This window comes from Pleurodeles waltl, chromosome 12 (genome assembly GCF_031143425.1).
Source record: "Pleurodeles waltl isolate 20211129_DDA chromosome 12, aPleWal1.hap1.20221129, whole genome shotgun sequence".
Lineage (NCBI taxonomy): Eukaryota > Metazoa > Chordata > Amphibia > Caudata > Salamandridae > Pleurodeles > Pleurodeles waltl.
In genome coordinates, this window is record NC_090451.1 from 674,095,100 (window position 1) to 674,118,179 (window position 23,080).

A 23,080-nucleotide genomic window follows, 5' to 3' on the forward strand; every position below is an offset into this window, starting at 1 on the left:
TGAGGTGGATGTTGTTAAAAGCCCACAATACTTACAGCATGCCAAAGCGCTTGCACGCTCAACCTAGAAAAGGAACCAAAGTAAAATCCATTCAAAACTATGAGGCATAAAGGAGATGAATGGGTGAAAGGCAACACAAATAAGCATGCAGCAGAAAACATCATAGAGGTACAAATGTGTTGTTAGGGTGGCATTTATGCATTAGAACGGCTTAATCTACCCCCCGTAATATTTAATTTTCTTATAGTTGTACGAGTAAGCCAGGCGTAGATAAACAATGTCCAAAAATGCATTTGAAAACAGAATGAATAGAGAAAGCAGCTCAAGAATGTAAACAGAGGAAGTGTCCAGAAACGCATAAGTTGATCAAAGAGATATCAGTAGATGGACACTAAGTTGAAACAATCTGTGCTTGGTCCATGCTCCACAGAAAGAAAAGTAAGTGACGCCCGGCATGTGCTGGCCAATTAGGAGGCAGCAAAGAAGAGTGACAATGAAGCCAGTGACTCCAAGCCCTTTATTGTAAGCAATATAACTTGCAACAAGAGCACATGCAGAGCTTGACGGTTGCAGGCAAGACCTAAAAATAGACCTTCTGGGTTCAGTTATGCCGATTAAACTGTCAGGGTCAAACAAAGGATTACTGCCACCTTTTGTAGAAAAGAGTAAACAAAAGCATCTTGTTCTTTGGAATAAGAGATATCAGTGGAGATTAAATTAGATGTTGCACTGATTTGTGCTGACCTTATCAGCTTCTCAGACAGATCCGGCTTTACTTATATGTTAATGACTGGGCTGGAATAAAAAAACTTTTCAGATATCATTGCAGAACTAAAATTTGAGACAGTTATGCAAAGTCAGTTGGATGATCTTAATGCTGTCTGTAGTGCTATGTTTTTCTTTTTCAGGGTAAGCCATGGTAGTGAAATGACACCTTGAAAGCCTTCTGCAGATACTGAACCCAGAACTCGGTCATGACTATAAGATGCACAGAGCACAAAGGCTACTCGGCAGACCTTGCAAATGCACAAACATTGCAGACAAGCCTTAACTTATTATAATGGATGTAATGGGGAAACTGGCACCCCAGAGTCAATGAAAACCAGTTAATTCCATAATCTAGAACAACCGCACCGTTTATGTTGCAATATTGTTTTTTTTTTAAATAAAACAATATTAATAGGAAAGGAGTTTCTTCAAATGTAGCTAAAGACCTGTGGGCCTTATTTAAAGTTTGAGAGATGGAATACACCCTCCCAAAGTAGCGTCTGTCCTGTCTAAAGTACTGTAGTGCATTATAGCTTATGTGCCAATTGTAATATAGTGGACGGAATATACGTTCTGTTTTGATAGAGTATCCCATTTGCCAAACTCTAAATAAGGCCTAAAGCATTCAGTTAATTTAGCAAGACCCTTTACTGATGCAGATATCAGCTAAGATGAAAGTATTGCTCTTCACAGATCAACTGTCGCTAACGAAACGCAACCTCAAGAAGTCAAAAACAATAAATACAGCCAGATTTTGTTGGGACAAAGAATACAATTCATTACAAGCCATAAGTCTGTTTTTCAGTACAAATGCTATAACCATGCCCAAACACTAACATGATTATATTAGGAACAGGACATTCACTCACAAACACTAATAACACAATCAATAAAACTAACTGAAGAATAGCCAATATTGTAAAAAGCTTCAAGACACTCAGCTTATAGTTTCTCCCTCAGAAACGTCCACTTTATTTTACTTTTACACTACAATTCATGAAGTTCTAGCACAATAAGTATATTCATTTATCTGACGTAACAAAAGTACAGTATAAGGGTGTAATTTACAGGTAATTTCACCCACATGCATATCCATATGTGATAATCCATATATCTCAACCACAATTTGTTTACAGTAGCCACATTTAATGATATGACCAAGTCATTATTAATCGGGGCATTGCGTTTTATAGTCAGTGATCAACTACTTTAATAATTTACATTGAAAATGACATACTTTAATAGGATAACAAATCATAACCATTCTTGTACTAAATAAAAAAAATGTATCGATATGTGTTGGCCAATCAATTGATGTCTTTATTTCATGTTTTAACTCATCTATAGAGGTACAGTTCCCAAAATATATCTATAGAAAGGTTTAACTGATCTAATGCTTTATAAGCCAGTTACCAGGACCCCCGTATTTAGACCTCAACAGTACTGGGGGAGTTGGATATCTCTTAAGAATTCACCAATTGTTGAGTCGGGCCCTTCATCTCAAATGGTATATAACTGGTTATAGTAATCTAGGAATGCTGTGTTGATGTCCTTTTCTACATGACATAGTGTCCTGCTTGGGGCAAGTATCCCCGTTATTTTCATCCCTCGCCTATCTGTGTTGGTCAGCCAGGCTCATAGTTTGCCAGATTTGCCCCCCTTGATATATTAGCAGGCCGTGTATGCTGAATAATACGTGCAACTCTTTAGTTCCTTGAGAGCATGCCCCTCCTTCACATTGTATATGGCTGCAGGATAAGTGCTGCCTGATGTGGCTTTTTTTCCAATATCTCAAAGTTATTTGTCTAACTTTGTGAGTTGTTGGTCTACCATCTGTTGGATCCCCACTGAGGTGCGTATACAGTGACCTCTGAGGGCCACCTTAAAGGCCTCCAGAACTATAAAATAAGAGGCTGTTGAGCCCTCATTGTCTTTGAAAAAATACTTAATATACTTCTTTGATAATAAACAAAATGCTATGCCCTCAAGGGCCTCCCGTTGCAACCTCCACGTAAGAATAGGTACTTCCTTGCCCCCATGAGATCTAGAGAAAGAGTGGGTTATGGTCAGAAACAGTTCTCCCCAGATATTTTGACATGAGAGCTTCGGGGAGAAGGAAAGAGGGGAAATAATGTGGACTAAGCTGACAGACGTCAAGTATCGTTGAATAATATGAGCATCCCTTCAATGTTGGGTGTTTGTGGTGCCAGATGTCACGACTCACGTGCTGCTGGCGCCTGGAAACCGCAGATCTAGTGGCGTAGGTCTTGAGGGTTCGGCTTTGGCCCAGAAAGGGGCGACTCTTTCTAGTAGCCACGGTGCTGCAGGCAGTGGAAACACCAAGAACAGACCGTGCCCTTTAGAATTAGTGCCAGAGGGAAAAAACCCCAATAAAGGGGAAAAACCTCCAAAAAATGGATTCCTGAAACGAAAACAAAACCAGGAATCAAATAGGAACAAAATGCAGGTAAATGCAAAATCAAAAAGATTCAGAACCGAAGGCTAAGAATCAGGAGCGAAGACACAATCTGAGCAGAAAGTGATGCAGCGCAAGGAAAGGGAGAAAATAGAGCCCTTATATACCAAGAAACAGGAAGTGACCAACAGGAAGTAAAAAGACACCATTTTAGATAGGGAAAAAGTACATAGGATAGAATAGAACAGGAACCATAGAAAATAGGGACCAAGGAATGCTGGGAAGAAAAAGGTAACATGGGAAAGGGGGAAAGACATAAAGAAAGGACAAAAATGCCTCGAAAAGGTAAAGAAGAAAAAGTAGAAGAAGAAAGAAAAAGAAACAGGTAAGGAGGGGTCAGGGGAGAACAGGGACACCACAGAAGGCAGAGCGAGGCCCAAAATAATATCTGGGGCCTCGCGCTGTGCAAAGAAGACTCGGGGCGCGCCGCGTCCTGGGAACGCGCTGCGCGGCGCGAGCCGAATGCTCGGCTCGCGCCGCACCACGCGGCGCAACAGTAGGTCCCCCCCCCGAAGGTCCAGGTTTGAAGGGAAACAAACGATGAAAACGAGAAATCAAAAGAGGGGCGTGAACAGAAGAAGCATCTTCCCAAGAGCATTCACTAAGAGGATAACCCTTCCAGTGAATCAAATACTGAAGACGCCGGTGAAAAAGGCGGGAGTCACAAATTTCCTGAATCTCATATTCAGGGACATCATTCACCAACACAGGAGGAGGACAAGGAAACTGACGAGAGAAAGGATCAGGGACATAAGGTTTGAGTTGGGATACATGAAAGACCGGATGAATTTTCCAAGTATGAGGCAAGCGAAGACGAACAGTGACAGGATTGAGCAATTGAAGAATACGAAAAGGCCCATAATAGCGAGGCGTGAACTTATTCAGAGAAAGACGAGAGGGCAAGAATTTGGAAGAAAGCCAGACTTTATCCTGAGGGTGATAATCGGGAGTGGGTCCACGTTTCTTATCAGCGATCTTCTTCATATACCTCTTAGTGTGCAATAAATTAGATCTAATGAGCTTATGGAGTTGCAGGAGACGTTTGGAAAAAGATGTAATGGCAGGCAGAGGAGAGGTAGATTGAGGAGCAGTAGGAAAAGAGGTCGGATGATAGCCATAGGAACAGAAAAAGGGAGTGACCTTGGAGGCACTATGGACAGAATTGTTGTAGGAATATTCAGCAATAGGAAGATAAGTGTTCCAGTTGCTTTGGGTGGAATTACAAAAACAACGAAGGTATTGTTCTAGTCCTTGATTCAAACGCTCAGTTTGTCCATTGGTCTGAGGATGGAAACCGGATGATAGTGCTATATTGATATTCAGTGTCTTGCAAAAATGTTTCCAAAACCGGGAAATATACTGGGGACCCCTGTCAGACACAATGGTATGTGGAAGTCCATGGAGACGGAAAATATGGTCGATAAAAATCTGGCTCAATTCTTGGGATGTTGGTAATTTCTTTAGAGCAGTAAAGTGGGCCATCTTAGTGAAAGAATCAACAGTGACCATGATAACCTGGTTTCCAGCTGATGGCGGAAGTGAACACATAAAGTCAGTGGAAATAGTATGCCATGGCGTTGGTGGAACTGGCAACGGCTGTAGTAATCCTGCAGGTCTGCTACGGGGAATCTTGACTTGGGCACATATGGGACAAGCCTGAACATATCTTTCGACATCTGATTTCCAGGTAGGCCACCAGAAAGATCGCGAAAGAAGTTCTTGTGTGGCCTTAATACCTCTATGTCCAGCAACCGGTGAATCATGGCACATCTGTAATGCTTTGTCTCGCACTCTGTTAGTAGGGAGGAATAACAGCTTCTGATGAAAAAAGAATCCTTCTTTCTTGCATAAAAAGGTTCTTAAGTTCTCTATTTCGCTATTAGACAGGCTGGAATACTCCAGTCGTACCTCATCCAGAAAAGATTGAGCAACTCCAATGATTTTACTAGGTTCCAGTAGAAACTGAGATGGGGAAGGAGTACAATCTGGATAGCGTCGAGACAGAGCATCAGCCAGAATGTTTTGAGATCCAGGAATATAGGTGATGTAAAAGTCATACTGACTAAAGAAAAAGGCCCAACGCGCCTGGCGACTATTTTGGCATACAAAATTACGTAGACATTGCAGATTACGGTGATCTGTTCTCGCCTCGAAAGGCTCCTTGGATCCCATCAGAAACTGTCTCCATTCGATGCAGGCTGTCTTCAGAGCTAACAACTCTCTTTCTAGTACAGAGTAATGTTGTTCAGCTGAAGAGAGAATATGGGACAAATAGAAGACAGGATGTTCAAGACCATCATCTTCTTGAAGTTGAAGCAAGACTGCTCCAATAGCTTTTTCGGAAGCATCGGTAACTACGATAAACTGTTTATTGGTATCAGGATGTCTCAAGATGGGAGCTTGAGTGAATGCCTTCTTTAATTCTTGAAAAGCTGTTTCAGCCGCCTTGGTCCAGACAAACCCCTGTTTTAGATTTTCCTTCTTTAAGGTATGGGTTATATGGCTGGTCTGTTTGGCAAAGTCTTGAATGAACTGTCGGTAAAAATTTGCTAATCCTAGGAAACATTGTGTTTCTTTGATAGAAGAGGGAGAAGGCCACTCTAGAATTGCTTGTACCTTTTCTAGGTCCATAGCTATGCCGGTGGAACTTAAATGATAACCCAGATATTTGACTTCCGTCTTATCGAACTCACACTTTTCGGGTTTACAGAATAGTTGATTTGCTCGGAGTCTGTGAAGGACTTGTTTCACATGAGAAGAATGGAGTTCGGGGCGTCTGGAAAAAATAAGGATGTCGTCCAAGTAGATTACGAGTGTCTGGTTCAAGAGATCGGAAAATATTGAGTCCATAAACCTTTGAAATATCGCAGGAGCGTTCGTAAGACCAAAGGGCATGACTTTATATTCAAAATGACCGAACGGTGTCCTGAATGCTGTTTTCCACTCGTCTCCTTCTTTTATACGTAAAAGGTGGTAAGCTCCCCGAAGGTCCAACTTGGTAAAACGTTGAGCCCCTCTGACTGCCTCTAAAATATCCTTAATGAGGGGCAAAGGATAACGATCCTTTATAGTTATCTTGTTTAGGCCTCGAAAGTCTATGCAAGGACGAAGATCTTTGGTCTTCTTGGGTACAAAAAAGAGAGGAGCCCCTGCTGGAGAAGATGATGGAACAATGAGACCACCCTGTACATTTTCCTCCAGATACTCCTTAAGAACTTCCTTTTCAGGTTCCGTGAGAGAATACATCCTCCCAAAGGGGACGACTGTTCCAGGTTCCAAAGGAATAGCACAATCGTACTCTCGATGTGGAGGTAATACAGGTCTGGATGGTTTTTGAAACACGTCTTGGAACTCTAAATAATGTTCAGGAACCCCTTGGACAGTGTTGATGGAATACTCCGTAGTACTCTTCATAGGTGTTAATCTGTTTGGTGACCAATATTTATCGGAAGCGAAGCAATTTTCTTGACAAAACTGTGAGGATAAAGAAATTGTCCGGGTTACCCAGTTCACATATGGGTTATGTCTAGTTAACCATGGAATTCCGAGAATAATGGTATGGTTGGGAGATGAAATGAGATCAAAAGAGAGGTGTTCTTGATGATTACCAAACTGTAAGTTTAACATCAAGGTCGTAGTATCGACTGGACCTGAGGATATTAAAGATCCATCCACGGTGTGTACTTGTTCAGGAATGTCTTTGGGTTGAGTGGGAATTTGCAGATTAGTGGCCCATGTCTTATCCATGTATATACCACTAGCACCACAATCCAATAATGCCATAGTTCTTTCTTGGCGGCCATCAGGTAGTTGTAATATGACTGGTAACACGAACAAGTAAGTTGTATTGTCGTTGAATGAGCTGATAGAAGGTATAGCCGATGATCCCGTCCCCTCCCTTCTTACAGAGGACGGGAGTTGGCGTTTCCCGAGGGTCTAGGTGGACGTACAGGACATGTACGAAGCAGGTGACCAGCAGAACCACAGTAGAGGCACAATCCCTTCTTCCGTCTGTCTTCCTTCTCACTAGCAGAGAGTGGCCCTCGAGCAGTATCCACTTGCATGGGTTCCCCTTCTATATCTCTAGCAGGAGGACGAGATTCCTCAGGATGAGGTGGATACATCCGTGAAGAGCTTGGCTGAGACGCTCCTCTACTCCTTCTCTTCTCCATTCGTCGTTCTTGAAGACGATACTCGATGGAAAGTGCTTGATCCATGAGGCCACGAAGATCTTCAACTCTGGTGGAATGTACTAATTCATCCTTAATTTCTTCCTTAAGTCCTCTGCGAAACAAAGTTACCAGGGTACGCTCCACCCAAGTGGTCTCTGCCGCTAATTGACGGAAACGTGTAATATATCGGAGGACATCCTGGGAACCTTGCTGGATATCACATAATGCTTCCTCTGCCGAGGCTTCCAATCCTGGGCGACTAAACATTTGTTTGAAGCGGGTCACGAAGGCAGAATAGTCCGATAATACTGGATCGTTGGATGACACCATCGGGGTTGCCCAGGCCAAGGCAGGACCGGATAATGCACTAATAAGATATCCCACCTTTGTCCTGTCATGAGAGAATTGGCTAGGTCTGAAGGCGAAGTAAACCGTTAATGCATCCAGGAATTCACGCAGTTTAGTTGGTTCACCAGAGAAGCGAGGCGTTGAGGCGGAGATAGTCGGAACATCGCCACTGCGGAAGGCCAAAGCCTGTCGTAAGACCGCATTCTCGTTGCGCAATTGTTGCAATTCCTGAGCTTGTTGTTGAATAGTAGTCAAAAAAGATGAATCAGGATCTGCAGCCGCCGCCACTGTGTCATCCATAGTATCAGAAGATGTCGGAATGGTTTGGCGCTGCATTCTGTCACGACTCACGTGCTGCTGGCGCCTGGAAACCGCAGATCTAGTGGCGTAGGTCTTGAGGGTTCGGCTTTGGCCCAGAAAGGGGCGACTCTTTCTAGTAGCCACGGTGCTGCAGGCAGTGGAAACACCAAGAACAGACCGTGCCCTTTAGAATTAGTGCCAGAGGGAAAAAACCCCAATAAAGGGGAAAAACCTCCAAAAAATGGATTCCTGAAACGAAAACAAAACCAGGAATCAAATAGGAACAAAATGCAGGTAAATGCAAAATCAAAAAGATTCAGAACCGAAGGCTAAGAATCAGGAGCGAAGACACAATCTGAGCAGAAAGTGATGCAGCGCAAGGAAAGGGAGAAAATAGAGCCCTTATATACCAAGAAACAGGAAGTGACCAACAGGAAGTAAAAAGACACCATTTTAGATAGGGAAAAAGTACATAGGATAGAATAGAACAGGAACCATAGAAAATAGGGACCAAGGAATGCTGGGAAGAAAAAGGTAACATGGGAAAGGGGGAAAGACATAAGGAAAGGACAAAAATGCCTCGAAAAGGTAAAGAAGAAAAAGTAGAAGAAGAAAGAAAAAGAAACAGGTAAGGAGGGGTCAGGGGAGAACAGGGACACCACAGAAGGCAGAGCGAGGCCCAAAATAATATCTGGGGCCTCGCGCTGTGCAAAGAAGACTCGGGGCGCGCCGCGTCCTGGGAACGCGCTGCGCGGCGCGAGCCGAATGCTCGGCTCGCGCCGCACCACGCGGCGCAACACCAGATGTCCTATATGAACCTTAAGCCATCCAATCCCTGAGGGCCTTTGCTGTCACATGTACTAGGGGACTGGGTAGTGCAGGGTGAGAGCAATCTAAATGAATGTCCAGAATCCTATTAAAATTGCCTCTTATTATGGCCGGGTGGTTGGGCCAGTTAGCTATCAATGGGGAAAGGCATATGTTAAATCTTTCTTATCCCACACTTGGGGCATAGATACTGCCCATCAGCAGAGCTCTGCCATCTAGTTTGCCCTCGTTTATGACATACTTGCATTTAATTTCAATAACTTGATTACGGAGTTCATTCAAGTGGTTCACCTGGGCTCACCCAAACGAGGGAACCTCTTGCGTAGGAGGAGAACCCAGTGGCCACCACCTGCCCCCTCCATCTGGTTTGAAGTCTTTATCTCTCCCCAGGGCCTATTTCGATCTCCTGGAGCAGTTCAATGTGCACCCCTAGGAACCGTAGAAAGGTGTGTACCTTATATCGTTTAGATCAGTGGTTCCCAACCTTTTGACTTCTGTGGACCCCCATTTTATCAATACTGGAGCCTGGGGACCCCCACTGAATCATTATTGGAACACAGGGACCCCCGAGGAGTCATTACTGATAGCTGGGACCTAATATTATTAAATGTTTTAAGCAGCCTCGGACCCCCTGAGGATGCTTCGCGGACCCCCAGGGGTCCCCGGCCCACAGGTTGGGAACCACTGGTTTAGATGCTGCTGACATTCCCCGAACATTTCACAATAGAACCTTATACGTTGCCATCACTGTTTTGTAGTAGTTTGAGAAGTTTCTGTGGGACAGCATGTTATCCTTCTCCCTGTAAGTGATCCGGAACCAGCCCATTTGTTGCCCCCTCCAATATGGGAAACCCCATGCCCCTGAGGCCAGGATCCAAACTTTTCCACAAAACAAACACCAACAGAAAAACTGGTAACAGAAAAGTGAAGTGAGTGAATCTGCTGCATGCATTCTGTTATTAAAAGCCATGTATATGCTGTATCGTGAAGAAATGGGGGAGCTGTGGTCAGCCTCATGCAATGCAAGGGACCCCGTGGTATGAGAAAGGATAGACTCACTGCCGGCCCGGTTGGCCACATGTAACCCAGAGTGGGTGCCATTAGAACACTCCAAGAGCCACCCGGTGTCTGTGGCAAGTGCAGCCTGTGGTTAAGGCCAGAATGGCCATACCGGGCATCGGGCATTTCCCCGCGAGGCTGGAAGGGTGGGGGGCCACTTTTGCTACTGGGGCGCTGGTTTTGTGGCAGTGCAGAAGTTTTAAAAGCACTGCAGAATTCCTTGTCTATCCAACAGTTTTAAGGCAAGAATAAAAGTGCCCAAATAATTCTGATGATTAATGTACCTGCTGGAGAGAGATCAGAGTTTTGTCTGGTGGCAGTTTTGACTCACCTAAAGCAGCACAGTGGGTTAATATGCCTGCTGCAAAGAACATGTACTATGCAGACCACCGAATAGAATTGTATGCGCATAGCTTAGTGGGCGACTGCTTTTGTCACAGAGATCCTTTTGTTACTGTGCAGTTTCTACGTTACAATCATAATCTAGCACAGTGAGCTAAGAACTGCCATCAAAGAGATGCATGCAAACTACATGGTACAGGTTAGAAATTTATGTTTTTTTTTCAGTGTTTGATTATCCTAATTTTGTTAAAAATGATTTATTTTGGTAGAAATACATTGTTATTAGTAAAGTCAACCATAACCACAGTGTTACGTTCTGATTCCTGAGTTTGTGCTTCCGCAGACCAAGCACTCTTAAAAAATGCCTACCTGTATTGATGACATGTGAATCCTGCACCTTGTTGTCCACTTTGTGTTATGTAGGATTTTCTATACACTAATTTACACACATATGATTCAATTTTCTATACACTGATTTACACGTGTATGATTTGTTGTCTCTGCATTGTGTGTGGTATAAAATGCTCCAACACGCTAAGCTGGTAAGAGAGGCGCTATAAAACAAATGAAATACATGTGAGAGAGGGGCTGTGGAGAGATGAGAAGCATTGTTAGAGGGTGATGATGAGGGAATATTTGAAGAGCCAAAATAAAGGCTGCTGTATCCTGGTGCACTGTAAGTTCATCAATGACTTTACTTTAAAAACTAATAGAATTGATTATATAATGAAAAATGTGTTGTAGAATGCACAGTTTTGTTATTTTTCCCAAATTTTCATGAGGTGAAAACCCCCTAAATTCCACTGTAGAAGTCAGGCTCACTCGCTATACACTTTATTGAGGCTGCTCTGAAAAAATTTGCCAGGCCCTGCTTGTGGTGAGCTGTGGTAAGTCATGTATACAAGGAAAACATTTAAGTTATACATCAAATGCAAGTTGCTATTACTGTGCTACTGAGTAACACCTGAACCTAAAGCACAGCTGGTTAAGACCAGGAAGAACTAGCCTCCGAGGTCCGGAGTAAGTTTCGGTATTAAGAGCAATGAAATCATATCGCAGACAGTTTGTGCTAAGCCCATTGCTAGTAGAATGGACATCTCGCTGCTGGTGTCCGAGCCAGTGCCAGAAGCGGATCGCGGTGCACTAGTGTCGTCACAGGCTATTTTTCCAAACTAAACAGTGGTGTCAATATCTGCTTGCTGGTTGAGACATGCCTGAACAAGGAAGAATGGGGGTCCAGAGGAAGAGGGACCACCCCAGCGGCCCCTCCTGCGCCACCCAGTAGGGCCTTTTTGAGGTTTAGGTGCCCATGCAGGGCCAGCTTTCATGTTTGGTGGCACATGTCGTATGGACCAATCTCAAGCTTCCTCAGATTTGGTGAAGAAGGGGGAGCATTCATTGGCTATGACCTTTATTTTAGCCGTGAAGGGGAGGGCATAGCTGAGGCCCATACAAGGAGTTTGCTCTTAACCTCTGCAAAACTGACTCTGCGTTGTTGCGCTGCCAAGGTAATCAGAAAAGATCATCCCTTTTCCAGATCCCATATTGAAAAACCTTTCCTGGTATGCCCTCTGGGTGATGACATTGTGATCCCTTTAATTAAAGATCTTTGCAACCATTGGTCTTGGGGAGCACCAGGTGGGGGATTTCGCCAGGACATGACGGGCCCTCTCAACTGTGACAGAGGCTGGGAGGATGTGGGAATCTACAGTACCTGAGAGCCAGTTCGCGATGCAGTGAATGGTGTTGTCGCCCTCCATGCCCTCTGGAACCCTAACAATGCATATGTTTTTCCACAGTGATCTCCCTTCAGTTTTCTTGGGTCTCCCTTCTAGGAAGCGCACTTGGCCCGTGAGGTTCTGCACCTATCATTCAAGATTAGAAGTCTGGGGTTAGAGTTTCTGTTTGACTGTCCCTGCTGTTCGCACCCTGCCAGATCATTTTTGCAAGTCGTCCCTTAAGATGCCAAAGTCTACAGCCAGTCCACCAACTTCAGCATTAAACATAGTCTTTGTATCTAACACTACCACCAGGATCCTGTCTATTGTAGTTAGTGCAGAATTGGTGACCCCAGATGTGCTCCAGGACCAGTGCCAGAGGAAGGGGTCTCTATTGATCACCAGGAAAGCAGTGCCAGAGCCGTTGAGTGTTATCGGTTTAACTGAGGTTCTAGACCTGTCCATCATTAGACAGCCAAATAGATACCAGCCCACCTCGCCCAGAACTGTCTTGTGGTGATAATAGTGGAGTGGAAACTTACCTGTGCAATACTGGGGGCACAAGCAGCTGGTATATGGCACTCAACACCTGATAGGGTGTACTGTCTTCAGCATCCAATCAGCAGGACTAACAAGAGGAACCAGCGGCTGCTCATCAGGGGTTCCTAGTAAAGTGATCCTGGGCCATAATGCTGAATGTGAGGCCACCTAAAACCCTGGTACAGGTATCAACTTGCGCAACTCTCACGTTCTTGCTTGGAATTTGGAAGCAAATGGGGGCCAACCAGCCACCACTCCAACATTGAGGGGGGTTCCCTATCATCCCAGGGGCAGTCTTCTAGGGCGCACTGTCTTGGGAAATCACATCTGGGCTCCTCCAGGTGTTGTAGACATTATCACAGACCCCTGGGTCCCCAAATGTAGCCGACCATGCCAGTGGTTGTTCTCCCTCTCTCTGTAAGCTCCCTGCTCTTCCCACGTGTTGGGGTCAGGCTGCAGGACCATCCGGCTTTCTCCTGGTGTCAAAATCAGGTCTCCTTTTTTCTCCAAAACCACATCTCACGGCTGAGGAGGAGCCAAGTATGCGTTGTCCTGTCCCAGTCATTGGAGTCACTGTGGGGCGCAGTGTGGGTTGTTGGCCACGGTGCCAGTCCTTCCCCTATGGCCGTCCCCTCCACGTCTCTCTACTTAGGCGAGTTGGGGATCAGCGGGGTGGGGTAGCACAGCCTGCCCTGGCGGCTCCCAGGTTTGGAAGGTGTTGTGGGTCTCCCTCACATCCTCAGCCACTCTCTCCTCTGCCGTAGGGAACAGGCAGGAGAGGGCTCAGTTGCCCGCTGCGCAGTTCCAACCTGTTGAGAAGTGCAGCAGAGGCTGAAGATGTCCTCCACTAGTGCCTTTGCGCTGCTCAGTCGTGGGTGAGCACGGACTTAGATTGCGAGAGCGTAGGTCAGGAGCATTCTATGGGGTCCTGGATATCGCCAACTCTGTTAGAGCAGGCCGGGCCAGTGCCGGGGCTCAGCAAAGCGCACCTGCCATGCTTGGTGGCCAAGCCACGCACCCGGATGTGGAGCAAACCTGATGAAGAAGCACGCCACCTAAGTTGGTGAGTGAGGGTGTACATCCGTTTTTTTTATGAAGCCCCCACCTTTTAATGGAGAGTATTCATCTAACAACTTGTAAATACAGTTGGGTACTCCTGCACCCAGATTGTCTATGTTGCTTAGGTCTTGTTGTGATGTGAGGGCACAGTCCTTGGGTGGCCACTCCTTTTATTTCCCTCTTTGTTTACAGACTGACCTAGTCTCCTGCCCTGCTGTACTGAAGTTCACGGATACCCCATCTAAGTGGGCACTCTTCGCTGGAGCCTGGAAAGACCAGGGTCCCCTATGAGTTTTGTCTCCCTCGCCCACCATATCTGTTGGCTGTGTGTGTTCTAGGTCCAGGAGCTGGAGCTGAACTGGATTGGGAGCAGCACCGCTGGTGGGTACTAGCTGCTCCAGGCCCTCCACATTCCCCACAACCACCACATGACAGGAAGCCAGGGAGGGGCCTTGGAGCCAGGACGCAACGACCCCAACCCTACCATGGTCCAGCATGGCTGCAGCTTCTCCATCCCCTTGTGCCACGTGAGGGGCTCCTGTCCTTGGGAAGCACCAGAGGGCCCAAGAGGTGGGCATTACCAGAGCTACTCCGCGCGCAGAACCAGGAATGACGAAGGGACAGGAGCGAGTAGCTACAGAGGGGACCGAGGGGACCCCTCCTACTGAGAAGTAAGCGCCCTTCTACATGCACAGTTGTGAGTCCATTATTGGGGGCATACACGGAGAGTGGCGTCTGTCTGCCTCCAGTGCAGGGAGTGTACCCTACCCCCACCTCCGGGCGCAGCTCGTGCCTTTCGATCGTGTTGCAGTTAATTGCACAAACTCCTTACGCTTTGGCTGGGCTCAGAACAGGCCAACGCTGGCTACCCGATGCCCTCCTTCCAGTGCCAGGAGGTCCCCGGCTGCCCTCCCTCCGCAGCTGCCGCACGGGATGAGGCCGGGGACCTGGCGCTGCCGTCCCTCCCTGCTAAGATTTCACTGAGCTTTGGTGACAGGTTTGACATTTCATGTCCAGTGAACCGGAAATAGGTGGTTCTCGTCTCTCAGGGTGGTGCATTTGTAGATATTGAAATAGTTTTCTGTAATTCTCCATTTGACAACTTCTGATCATTGCAGGAGAAGTGCAGCGACTGGGCTCTGCCTCTTCACAGACAGTGTGGTTTTGGAATAGTGATCTGAATAAAAAAAATTAGAGTGACACAGTTTAGAAGGGTCGTGCATCAATCAACGAGAAGTTTTTTTTTTGTAGTTGAACAGAAAGGTGAATTATTGGATCCGCTGGCAGAAATGTTTGCCGTTTTAAAATAAGTAAACGGCTGTTCCACCAGAGAAGAGTGGATGAACAATGTAATCCCCTCACCAGCAACTTCCCGGGAGTTTTAAACATTTGTATTTTAACTCTTAGTAGGAGAGTCTTTACAGAATACAGGAAAAACTGTTCTGTCTAGCATCTGTTTTCACAATTAAGGATAATTTAGCAGAAAGTTGGCATTGTTTGCCAATGTTAATTATTCTCTTGCCACAGCATTCTTCTGATATTTTAGTATTTCAGTGAGTGCATGTTGCATTGAGTGAAAGGACCTGTTCCCCCCAAGGGACTTTGTTTCCATGAGCACTAGTAGGCCTGGGGGAGTGGGCAGTGCTTAATTTCAGCTAGTGGCTGCTGGTGGGACCCACAGACACACAATTTGGGGATCAGCACTAGTTTTTCTTCAAAGACTTTGATCAAAAGCAAGAAAGAAAACAAAAAAGAAGGTACAGGGGTGGGGGAATCTTGGAAAACGATGACAAAGGGGAAATGCAGAGATGAGAAAGGACCTGCTAGAGTGAGATACAATGGCCGGGTGTGTCCAGTGGAGGATTAAGGAGACAACAGATGGATTCAAGAATGAGCAGTCTTAGTATCTGGCACCCGACCTTCAATAGTGCTGACTGTGGGCTCTGGGTAAAGCTTTGGGCCCAGCACTTATTCTTTTACAAATTAAGCACCGGGAAAAAGGTGTACAATTTGAGCCTGGAAGAAGCTGCTTGGTTCTTAGCGAGGGGGCCGAAGTAGAAGTGGACCACTGGAAGGGGAGTGTCTCCTGCTGCAGGACCAGTGGTTCTCCGTCTGGGAATTCTGAGGCAGCACGGACCCTGACTGACTGTGATGTAAAAGAATGAAGACTGAGCGGACATTGGAGGGATGCTCTGCTAGAACTCAGTTGGTACTTTGTCCATGGATGAGGCTTCTCTGCTTAGAGTGGAGTTGGGTCTGGTAAATGACGTAGCAGGGATGTTGATGTTTATTGTATTGTATTGTTTTGTAATAGTATTTATATAGCGCTTACTACCCCTGATGAGGCGTCGAAGCGCTTTTCGGTGAGTAGCATGCTCCTCTGGAAAACAACAAGAATTAGTGATGGATTAGTATCGGGAAAAATGAGTACAGTTTTAGTATTATTATGAGTTAATTTGAGCCGCGGATATGAGATTGGACTGTGCATTTAATAATGTCAGAGGGTGGAAGGATAATAGGCTTCAGCTATTTCCAATAACTCCCCTTGATGCTTCCAGTTTCATAATTTTGGTTTAGTGGTTGTCAGTCCAGTCCACCAGGGGCTGCTGGACTCAAGGGCAGTTAGGTATTCCTTCTCCCAACTATTGCCACTGTCCCTACAAGTGCGGAAAACAGATACAACTACTAACCTACTGAAATACTCTATTTTAGGCTTTTACTCTCTGGATGTATTAGAGCACCTTTTTATTTACAAATTAAGCCCTGGCCGAGGGGCTTTCGCCTCCTCGGCTGTTCTCTTCTCTCTGGCTTTAGATGAACTGTAACTCTTGTGTTTATGCCTATTTGAGGTTTTCACTCCTGCCCGCTCCCCTCGGTGTCAGCTGGTCACTCAGTCACCCTTTGATGACTTAACTCTGAGCATTACTTAAAAGTACACGTCAGTGGCTCATCTTCCTCCTGGGCGTGGTGGAAACCTGAGAGTTAACCTCCACACCTGATCCAAGTGGGGCAGGATTAGCGCCTTCCACGGGTGTCAGAGTGAAGACAGAATTACAAATCTAGGCATCCGATTGGCTGAATAGATGGCTCAGTGGAAACAGTTAGAGTCGCCTCAATTAGAGAACACAGCCACACAGCAGATGTTCACATCAGGTCTGCAGAATATAGACATTGCCTTCTGCCACAATGAGAAGCAGTGCAGTAAAGACATCAGCAAAGCAGACATCAGACGTAGAAGAGGTACCGAGCAGCGCCAGCAGAGGGAACTTCACATTCGTGACAAACATTGCAAAGGCAAAAGAGAACAAAATACAGCACAAAACACATGCACATATACACCAAGTCCCTCCCTCGGTGGTTCCAGTACTGGAAGCAAAAGGCCAAGGGATCAGTCACTTATGCTGAAGGCATGGTAGGGTAGCAGCAGAATTGTTCGAGACAGACCAGGACAGGGTAAACAGCACTCCCTGGGACCTCTCATTCAACATGTCTCAATAGAGACATTTACCCAGTGCTTAATTTGTGCTTGTTGTTTCCGGTGCTGAGCACCGGCACTTATTTTTGAGGGCCGGTGCTTAGTCTTCTGCCCCAAGCATTTGCTGCGCGCAAAAGACACGTTTGGAACAGACGGAGGAAGAGAAAAACGAAAAATCGGCACAATGAGAGAAAGCAGAATGCTGCAGGAGGGAGCTGAAGGGGCAGGGAGTGGCTGTGAATGGATTAAAGAGGCCCAAGATGGCTTCAGAATTACGCTGCCTCAGTATTCTATGCTCGCACATTTAATTGCAGCAGCCGAGTGTTTACGAGAAGGGCTTTGGGCACCAGCACGTTTTTATTTAAAAATTAAGCACTGCATTTACCTGTCTGTTCACAGCTGAAGAAAGAGTTGGAGAGCAGCGGTAACAGCTGCAAGGGTCAGTTCCAGCACCCAGTGATACCTAATGCCCTCATCCCACACCCTCCCTGCCGCGGTTACTAGTAACCAGTGGCTACTGCTGCGAGGTGCTGTCAGGCTGCGAAGACAACAGAATGGCGAGAGCAAGAGATGGAAATACAAGAGGGAACGTGAAGTGTAGATACAGTCCTTGGCTGCACCAGAAAGGACACCCAAAGGCACAACAGTGGCGTCGTGCATGTTCTTCTCCACGCCATAGCTTTCAAGCGATTAATATCATGTATGACACATTCACCTAGTCCCAACTTTTTACATTACAACACATTTCAGACTGGAAAATGGAGTTTCGCTTTTAACATGATCATCACTGGCCTAAAACCCCAGCATGCAGTCATCCTTTTTAAGAGTTGCATTCTCAAGACTCGCCTTTAATGGTTTTACACATATTTCTTATTTTAGAGGCTGAATGAAACTGGGGAAACTGGCGCTGAACTAACAGGTGTGAACTTGGGCATGTCTTGGGTTCCGAGCTCTACATAGGGCATTGCGATCAGACACATCACTACAAGATCCTCGCCGCCATATTGAGTCGGACAGAAAAAGAAATCCCAACACTGCCTAAAAGTGCAAGCACAGAAATGCATTGGGTGCACCTCACCTACCAATACAGCTATTGTGTTGACCATTTATTGCGGTTTGACAACTCCCTGTAGCCTCTGGTGGTACTTTAATGAAGTTGCCTACAGACTGCTTAAGTTGGCTCAAAAATAATTTAATTGATTATATGGAATCTTTTTAAGACACTTGTTTATATACTAGATACCCAAACACATATGTCCTACCACCTACTGAAGTATGACTTAATTGTTATGTTCCAAAGAAAGGAGGCAGTGTCATTGAGAGAGGGTACAACTCACCTGTGAGTTTCCCCCACTTACCCGGGGCTCGTTGTTTAGGTCCCATGTGTTTGGTACATTGAAAGAACGTGTTTGTAGGTGGGCTATGCAAAGGCAGGTGCACCTGAGCACTGAAGTGTCTCTGTTTCTACTTGTGTCGCCACAATCAACATCTAACAACTGACAAATGAAGCGGGATGCCACAGGCACTCCATTCTAGCAGTATGTACTCACTGGATGATCAAGAGCACACCAGTGCCTGCTCACCTGTGGCACCCGAAGGATCCAGTCCAACCCACCACATGATGGAAGAGTTAATGCCTCAGCCCAGTGCACAAGACTGAAGGCTAAAACACCGGCAGACAACCGACGGTCACCAATTAGGGTCAACATTTGGTTACCTCAACTTGATGTCAAGGTGGTAAAAATTGTTCATGTCAAGAAGCTGATCCAGGTAAGCCACCTCCTCCAATAATTACAAAAGACATACCACCAATTCCTTAGGTAGGTGCCAAGTGTGGGACCTCCATAATGGAGAGCACCGGCTGGTCATTATCGATGGCTGTTTGAGGAAGACAGAGGTGGTGGCAATTGATCCACTGCAGCAGAAGGTATACTCCCAAATTTTGAAGGTGCACTGATGGCAGCAGAAGATGTACTCCCACATTTTGAAAATATATGAATGGCACATGGACTCATGAAGGAAATCCCCCCTGACAATGGCCTGCTTTTAAAAGGATGAAAAATTACATAGCGCCTTAATTAGATTTTAACGCACAAATACTCTGTTAGAACATGACGGATATCCCTTTTGCCATATTACGAGTGCCATAAATTAGTGAACTTGTAATAGAGTGGATGGGACATTCACTGGGTTTTTACATCAAGCAAAGGGATGGTCGAAAGAATCATTCTCACTCTAAATAAGGTAACACATATTACCCAAGCTCGAGGAAAATGCATTGAAAGACTTGTATATCCTTTTCTTGAGAGAGAATTGGAATACATCTCATACTTCAAACACATGCTCACAGAGTTGTGTATGGGAAGGAATGTAGACAATATTGTTCCCACCCACTCTTCATGGAGCCCACCTTCACCAAAACCACAGACTATCCACAGCAGAAGAGATTAATTCAGTAAGGGAGTGATCTTTCAGATGTGCTCCAAGAGAGTGACTGGACATGGAATTAGTTCAGACTCTGATCCCTGTAATGAAAGGCACCATGGTCCCCACACAATGAGGGTCTGAAGAGTCCACAAACATCTCACTCTTCAAGAAATCACTTCCACTGTCTGAGAAGGAGGCATACAAAGGGGGGTGCCTGAGTGCCCCCCTTGGATGCACACCAGATGATCTTGAAGCCCTTTACCCATGGAGCCCATAGGCAGAAACATCCGCTCCACTTAAACCTGGACTTAATGACTCCTAACATGGACATGCAGGCCACAAGCAAAGTTGTTGCCACCTTTCAATCCCAATCCTAATCCTAATCCAAATATGACTTTTTACCCTTGGATTAATGTAACCTAGGCCTCTTAAAGGGTCCCTGGGTCATTTAGAAACTGTCAGTGTGCCCATCAACCAATAGGTGTTATGGAAGCCGCCACCTTTGCTTCCCCAGTGGAGTACCATATGTTATAAATGAAGATCCTCATTGTGTGGGCAGTTTTTCTTAAGTGCTCACATTGCATCTGTGTGTCAGGAGCACTTTAATCAAAACTGCAATCTTGGCCATGTCACCGTGCCTTGATGGCCTGCTCAGCTTTTTATCTTTTCCATGCACAAACCCCCACAGCTGGAAGTTATTTCTGCAAAACAAAACAAAATAATGGCCTCGATACACAGGGAATGGTCTCTTTGTGCATGGGTGCTGCTACACATTTTTGAGTCCTGCCTGAGACAGTGTGCATGTGCTGCTGCTTGTGAGACATTTCGTTTACTAAAATGTCTTGAAGCCCACCCATTGCTTACCATTCATTGGCTTCATTGTCACTCACATTTACTGCCTCATAACTGGCCAGCCTGTGCCGATTTCACTTTCTCTTCCTTCGTTTCTGCCTTCAATGGAACATACACCAAATATCGATAGCTTCATTTTGTGTGGTGTCCTGTTGCTGCTTGCACTGTGATAGAGGTACTATTTCTTCCTTTCTTTTCCCTTGTCTTGTTTTTTGTCCCCATCCCACGTAAGCATTGCTTGTTTCCCTCCACCCCCTTTGTCCGTGTTGCTTGTTAATTGCCCATGTTGCTTGTTCCCTTCCCTTGCCTGTGATGCCCTCCACCTTCCTGATGTCCATGTTGCCTGCCCCCACCACCTCCCACCCTTCTGTTGTCTGTGTTGCTTGTTCATTCCCTTTGTCTGTGATATCCCTCATCTGCCCGTTGTCCTTGCTACTTATTCACTCCCACCACTCTGCTATCTGTTGTGTGTTCCCTCCCCTAGTCTTTGTTGGCCCCCAGTCAGGCATAATAACAAAAAAAGTACTATGATGTGGCCTGCGATGGCCACATCATTGTGCTTTTTTACCCTTTTGATGTTTGTGGTGCTTAACTTCTGCTGTTGCTCAAGTTGCTTGTTTGCAAATTATCTGTGTTGCCCCCACCCACACATTCAAACAGACCTCTTTCATGTGGGAGACTTCCAATTTGTTAAGTCAACTCTGGCTTTAATTTAGCCTTCACTCGCCTGATATTGTCTCTTTAATTCAAGGCAATGGGGAAAATAAACCTTCCAAATTATTTTTTTTAAGCTCCCTCTATCTTCTTTCAAGATTTTGGCATGTATGCCCCCACCTGCCATAAGAAAAAAAGAGCTATGACGCAGCCAGTGTGGCTGTGTCATAGAGTTTATTTTCTAACTTTTAGCAATGCTGCACAGTAGCTATGCCTCTATAAAACATGGCTAAAAGACATTGTAAAAAGCCAATAGCTCTCACATAGGCAGACCTGTTGGCTTTGCCAATGCTTGTTCCTGCCTAGGCTCACCAAGTGTTGCATGATGTTTGCAGTCAGTGGACTGCCCGCCCCAATGATGGTGGTGCTTACAATGCATTGGCCTGACGGCCCAATAGATACGACCTATCTATTTATAGACAGGATCACTGGAATTATGTGATTATGCAGCCCATGCTTTTGTGCATATTTATGAATTTGCTATTTTTGCCACATACTCCATCATCTGTAGAATAACCTACATATTTTTTAAAAAGTATTTTGAGCTCAAATGGGTAAAAAGTTATAAAAACGGGGCAACAATGTTCCTGTGCAGATGAAGGCTCTTTGTAGGGGTTAACTGACTATCTTGCTTATTTCTGTATTTGGTTGCTAAACCAATAATAATGAGGTGAAATATTTGTCTAGAAAGCATTAGCATGAATAAAAATTGATAAAATAATGAAGTAATACTATCAGAAAATGTGCAGCTTTATGCTGCATAATTTGCTTTTTCTTTCTGCATAATTCAGTCAACCGTGCTGCATAATTTGGTGCTTCCCTACTCCACAATTCCAATGATCCTGGTTATAGGTTTCCCACAGCATTCCCCTCCCTTGCTCCTTCAGAATCTTCCTTAACCCACTACCCTTAAGTCTGCCCGTCTCCATCATCTCCCTCTCTTGCCATCTCATGGTCTCCTGGCCGCACCACACCTGACTCTTTCCCCCGTACCCTTCCTGCCCCCGAAGCCTTTCTACCTTACCCCCACAGTCTCAACGCCAGCCTACCCGCTCTCTCCTTTGCCTCAATCTCTCTGCCCTAGCCACGCATTCCTTTTCCCCCTCTGTTGTCCTGCTTTAACCACTCTCTCCCTTCCTCTCTCACTGTCTCCTTCTGCTCCATATCATCTTACGGTCTCCTTGTCCAAGCTGCCTTCTACCTTGACCCCTCAAAGTATCCTTGCCTCACCACCCCTCTCTCTTACCCACCTAAAATCTCCATGACTTCGTCCCCCACTACCACATGCCCATCACCTCAAGACACCCTGTCCCTCTACACCTTTCTCTTGCCCTCTCTCAAAGTCTTCCATCCCCAGCCCTCTTCCACTTGCCTCTAGCCCCTCCACCCTGTCTCCTTACAGTGCCACTTGCTCTCTACAATCACCTAGCACACACCTTGTCCACTCTAAATACCCTAGGCCTTCTGCCCATGTTTCCTGGCCTACCACCCCTCACTGGTCCCTTGCCCTCCATTGTCAGTAGTGCTCCTTCCCCCCCCCATTTCCCCTTCCCCCCCTCTTCCCTCTACCTTCACAGGTTTCCGTTTCCCAATTTTATTCTCTCACCCTTCTGTGTTCTCATCTCATCACTTCTGTGTCGTACACAACTCAGTCCCACTTGCATCAGACCTGCCCTCCTCCCTGACACAGCATCCACTCTCACTTTTTCTTCCTGCTTCTACCAGAGGTGTAATGCAAGCCCCTGCAGCCCCTGCTGTGCAGAGGTCCTCCAAAACTTGAGGGGTCCCCAAAACTTTTGGGGGGCCAATCAGCCCAAGGCTAAAAATATTTGTGAGATAGAGGAGACTCACAGAATCCTCATCACATTCTTCAGAGGGACCCCATCATTAGGTCAAAGCCTACCATACAGCACAGCTGGCTGGTTGCATAAAGACTTCTTTTCGGCACTCTGAAAGCTTCTCTGTGAATGCATTCAAACCTATTGCACAACATTGGCTTTGT